Here is a 6,000-nt window from a genome sequence, read left to right on the forward strand (position 1 = left end):
GCTAGGGTGTAGAGAAAGATCAACTTAATGCGAGATAGGTCCATTCAAGAGTCCAATTTCAGCAGGGAAAAAGCTGTTCTTGAATCGGGTTGGTACGTGACCTCAGATTTTTGTATCTTTTTCCCGAAAAAAAGGTGGAAGAGAAAATGGCCGGGGTGCTTAATTATGCTGGCTGCTTTTCCGAGGCAGCAGGAAGTGTAGACAGACTCAGTGGATGGGAGGTTATTTTACGTGATGGATTGGGCTTGAGCCATGACCTTTTGTAGTTCCTTGCGGTCTTGGACAGAGCAGGAGCCCATACCAAACTGTGATACAATCAGAAAGAATGCTTTCTATGGTGCATCTGTAAAAGTTGGTGAGAGTCGTAGCGGACATGCCAAATTTCCTTAGTTTTCTGAGAAAGCAGAGATGTATAGTGGAGGATTTGGATGAAGGAACAGGAACATTACTTTTCCACACAGAGATTTAACTAGTTGTCAAACGATTGTAGATTCAGGAGTAACCACTTTTCAGTATATTTTGAGGTTATTGAGGTAAGGGAGGAGATGTTTTTCTCTATTCCTGTTGCCACAGACACCCAGCACCCACAATGTCAGGAATAGCTCATGTATACAGAATGTAAAGCTGCATCTGTTCTGCCCCATCAATGTGGCTCAGGTCCAAGCTCACCGGACTGTGTCCCACAGGACTCCACTGAACCAGTGTGAAACTGTTTCCTTTTCTTTCACCAGTCATTGCTAAGGCCACATTTGGGATACTGCATACAATTCATAGAATCATAGAAACCCTACAGTTCAGAAAGAGGCCATTTGGCCCATTGAGTCTGCACTGACCACAATCCCATCCAGGCCCTATCCCCGTATCCCTACATATTTACCCATTAATCCCTGTAATCTAAGCATCTCAGGACTCTAAGGGGCAATCTTTAGCATGGCCAATTAACCTAACCTGCACATCTTTGGACTGTGGGAGGAAACCGTATCACCCGGAGGAAACCCACGCAGACACGAGGAGAATGTGCAAACTCCACACAGACAGTGACCCAAACCGGGAATTGAACCCAGGTCCCTGGAGCTGTGAAGCAGCAGCGCTAACCACTGTGCTACACATGCTTCGAAAAGCATGAGCTGGTTTAGAGAACCTCACCTGTTGTACATTTTATATCTGGAAGCTATGCAGAGATGACACTAGTGTTTCTAGGTGTGTAACAGATTCCATTCACAGTGCTTTGAAATGTCTGCTCCACGCTTCAATGTTAGCTTTTAACTCAGCTTTGACAGAGGGTCAACTGGACTTGAAACGTCAGCTCTTTTCTCTCCTTATAAATGCTGCCTGACCTGCTGAGATTTTCCAGCATTTTCTCTTTTGGTTTTAGCTTTTAACTTCTTGTCTCGATTGTTTACTTTTCCCCTAATCCCAGGCTTAACCAATTGTGTACAATAGTAAACAGACTCACATAATCAAATACAGAACAATTGAATGGCAAAATGCCAAAATATTCATTTATGTTTGAGCTTGGGTAGTGGGTACCAGCAAACCCATCTATATACATGGCCAAGATACAAGATACTCCTTGTCACTAACTTTGGGTATCTGAGAGCAATATTCCTTCTAACTTCTGTTTGTGGATTTGTGGATAGCGATGAGGACCATCAGAGGATATAGATTAGCTGGAGACTTGGGCGGAGAGATGGCAGATGGAGTTTAATCTGAACAAATGTGAGGTAATGCAGTTTGGAAGGTCTAATACAGATAGGAAATATACAGTAAATGGCAGAACCCTTGAAAGTATTGATAGGCAAAGGGATCTGGGTGTACAGGTACACAGGTCACTAAAAGTGGCAATGCAGGTGAAGAAGGAAGTCAAGAAAGCATACGGCATGCTTGCCTTCATCAGCTGGGGTACTGAGTTTAAAAATTGACAAGTCATGTTGCAGCTTTATAGAACCTTAGTTAGGCCCTTCTTGGAATATAATGTTCAATTCTGGTCGCCACACTCCCAGAAGGGTGTGGAGGCTTTGGAGAGGGTACAGAAAACATTTACCAGGATCTTGCCTGGTATGGAGGGCATTAGCTGTGATGAGAGATTGCAGAAACTTGGTTTGTTCTCACTGGAACGACAGAGGTTGAGGGGTGACCTGATACAAGTCTACAAAATTATGAGAGGCATGGACAGAGTGGATAGTCAGAAGTTTATTCCCAGGGTGGAAGAGTCAATTATTAGGGGGCATAGGTTTAAGGTTTAAAAGAGATATACATAGACAGTAATGGGTGCCTGGAACTCGTTGCCAGGGGAGGTAGTGGAAGCGGATATGGTAGTGACTTTTAAGGGGAGTCTCGACAAATATATGAATAGGATGGGAATAGAGGGATATAGTCCCTGGAAGGATAGGGAGTTTTAGTTAAGTCGGGCAGCATGGTCAATGCAAGCTTGAAGGGCTGAAGGGCCTGTTCCTGTGCTGTAATTCTCTTTGTTCTTTGTTTGTTGTGCTCAGTCCAGCCTGTTGCAATATGTAGTCCCTTTAAGACTGTTATGCAGCTTAAAGGGACCATTGCTTCTACATGGCTTGCTTGTTCCCTGTGTGATATGTTCCCCCTTGCTGTGTGACTGTACACTTGCCTAAGAAGTCATCTTACCAAAGTTATAGAGGTTGGAAGGGGAGGAGTTTGACAGAGTAGGGTGTTGAGAAGATGATTCCCCTTGTGGGGAAATCTAGACTGTGGGTGGCACAGTGGTTAGCACTGTGATCCCTCACAGCGCCAGGGACCCGGGTTCAATTCCCAGCTCTGGTGACTGTCTGCATGGGTTTCTTACTACTAGAATTTCACTACTCTCTGTGTAAAAACTCCTCCAACCAGTGGAGGTTGGGCCATTGAAAAATATTCAGAACGTGAGTCAGACAGATTGTTGATCTATGAGGGAGTCAATGGTTTTGGGGGGAACAGACAGGAGAGAGGAGGTGTGGCCACAATCCGATCAGCCATAATCTTATTGGATGATGGAGCAGATTCAAGGGGCCAAATGGCCTATTTCTGCTCCTCGTATGTAGGATCCAGTTGGAATTCAACATATCATTGTTCACCCCAGAATGAGGAGGCGAAGCAGAGATTTAATGAAACATTCAAAATGAAGAGGGCCAGGATTTTCTGGATGGCTGGGTTTGCCTTCCCACTATACATGGACTCGCTGGGAATCACTTGCCCGCTGCCCTACAGCCATTTAATACTCCTACAAGTAAACAAATAAATGGCTGGAGATGGGATTTCCACCCCTCACATCGGGAGGAAGTCTCACCTCAAACTGCTGCCGGCCAATCTGATTGGCCATCAGCTCCCTAGTCCCTGCAGCGCCACAAGCTGCAGTGGACAGGGCCAGAACTGCAAGCAATCCCCCAGAGCCTGAGTGCAGGGCCAGGAAGGGTTTGGGGCCTTAGAGTAGCGAGGGTAGGTGAGGCCTGGGATGTGGACAGAGAGGGCATTGGAGTGTCGGTGGAGAGGCTAGCCGGGGAGTGACAGCACCTTATGGCGGGGTGTCGATGTTAAAAGAAGGTTGCTGATTGTGGCACCCACTCCCCACTCATCTCTGTCCTGACAAGTGTTGGCCAAATAGAGAATGCTTTTAACTGCATATTGTCTTTTGCAAGTCTTTGTGATGCTGAGATCAGCTGAATAAAGATCTCCCCAATGGGTCACTTTGAGGCTTATTTTCAATTTTCCCCCCACATACCACGGGACTCTTCCCACCTACTTGAAGATTGAGGCTGGACAGCAGAAAGCCTTCAGAGCAATAATTAGCCACTTAAGGGCCTCAGTTGGGGAAAGGGCAGTCAGGCCTTGCCCTCCGCCCTGCCTTAACCCTCCCAGTGTGAAATTGTGAGAGGGCGGGGCAGGCGGGAATCCAGTAGGGAAGACCATTTGATGAATTTTATACATAACCCTTAACCGCCCTGTAATAAATCTTCGGAAGCAGAAATCCCTTCACCAATATCCCTTTATTTACAAGTCTGCCAACAGAATACAGAGTGTTTTCAACTCACAGTCTACACTAAGAGTCCCAGAGGAACAGACACTCCTGGTCAGATACAAAGCAACAGGCCCCATCAATATGGCCCTTGTTCTAACTGGCCCACCTCAATTGCCTGATTAAGGTCACTACAGACCCACAAACCCTCTGGCAGGGAGCATGAAACCCTGGCCTGTGTGTTTTAGTCAGACAAAGAGAACCTGTTCCCCCTCGCAAGATCTTGGTAAGCAGAGGAAACAGACTGGGGCTAATTGGTAACAGAACCAGACGGAGGTGAAAAGACTTCCTTTTGCACATCGAGTTGTTCTGTGTAAAATGTTGAGCCTGAAAGGTTGGTGGAAGCAGACCGAATGGTAAATTTCAAAAGAGAGTTGGATAGACACTTGGAAGAGAAGGAAGCTGTGGTGCTTTGATGAAAGGACAAGAGAGGGGGACAGTTTGGGTAATTCTGAAGAGCCAGCATAGATAAGCCCTCCTCTGTCGGTACGATTCGATTGTTCTCTCATTAGTTGTTTGATACTAAAGCACTTGACAATTGCTGAAGGAGACTTTTTTTGTAGAAGTTTCTCATCATGGGTGGCACAGTGGTTAGCACTGCTGTCTCACAGTGCCAGGGACCTGCATTCATTTCTGGCCTCAGGTGACTGTCTGTGTGGAGTTTTCACATTCTCCCTGTGTCTGCGTGGGTTTCCTCCGCGTGCTCCGGTTTCCTCCCACACTCCAAAGATGTGTGAGTTAGATTGATTGGTCAGGCTAAATTGACCATTAGTGGTTGGTAGAATTAGCAAGGTAAATACATGAGATTATGGGGCTAGGGTCTGGGTGGAATTGTTGTTGGTCCAGACTCAATGGGCCGAATGGCGTCCTTCTGCACTGTAGGGATTCTATGATTCTATCTTGCACTCATCAGGACATTTGCAAGAATGCAAGGGAAATCAACAAATTCATGCTGTAGAAGAAAGTGTTGATTGGTTGGCAAGTGGACTCTGATTGGAAGAGGCATTGCCATGGAAAATGTACCAGCAGTTAACTGTCAGTCACCTTCAACTGGTGCATTTTCCATTTTTGTCATCAGCAGTACCTTATATGGAGCACCCTTCTGGACAGATCTACCAACAGACATTCTTTGGGTCATGATATGGGAATTCCAGAAAGCCACTAACATGTTTCTTGTGACAAACCCCCATCTGTCACACAGGCTTTGAACTGGCACAGTGACAGTGATCCTGACTAAACAGGTTCAGGACAGACAACAGCCTGTGAGGCCAACCTCCATTTGCCGGAGTTTCGATATACTCATTAAGTACTTGTGGAAAGAGACAGAAAATGCTACATGTGACGAAGGATTGGCCGCTCAATAGACCAGGTGGTGGATTTAAACTCAGCAAATGAGGAAGCTATCGCTAAGGGTTCGGTAATTGCATTGGCTAAGAAATAATGCGAATGAATTAATGGATCAAATAGCCTTGTGAGGTTTATAGAATCTTGGTTGAGGGTAAAGTAAATTTTTGCATCCCAGTCAGATCACAACACCAAACTGGATACATACAGACATGCATAGCCAAGAGGCCATTCGGCCCATTGAGTCTGCACCAACAATAGTCCCACCCAGGCCCTATCCCCAAAACCCCACATATCTACCCCACTAATCCCTCTAACACACATGTCCCGGGACACTAAGGGTCAATTCAGCACAGCCAATCAACCTAACCTGCACTGCGGGAGGAAACCAGAAGGAAGCCACGCAGACACGGGGAGAATGTGCAGAATGCATGCAGACAGAGACCCAAGCTGGGAATCAAACCCGGGTCCCTGGTGTTGTGAGGCAGCAGTGCCAACCACTGTGCCACCGTGCCACCTGAAGAAAGTAAAATCTTCAAACAATTGTAATGATATCTTAGCAAACTTTTCGATTCTTTTTCTCCTCTGATGCTCAGCAAAGCATCCTGGCCCCAAAACCCCCTGGATGTGGCACA

The sequence above is a fragment of the Carcharhinus amblyrhynchos genome, chromosome 30 (genome assembly GCF_965287045.1).
Source record: "Carcharhinus amblyrhynchos chromosome 30, sCarAmb.v2.hapA, whole genome shotgun sequence".
Taxonomy (NCBI): domain Eukaryota; kingdom Metazoa; phylum Chordata; class Chondrichthyes; order Carcharhiniformes; family Carcharhinidae; genus Carcharhinus; species Carcharhinus amblyrhynchos.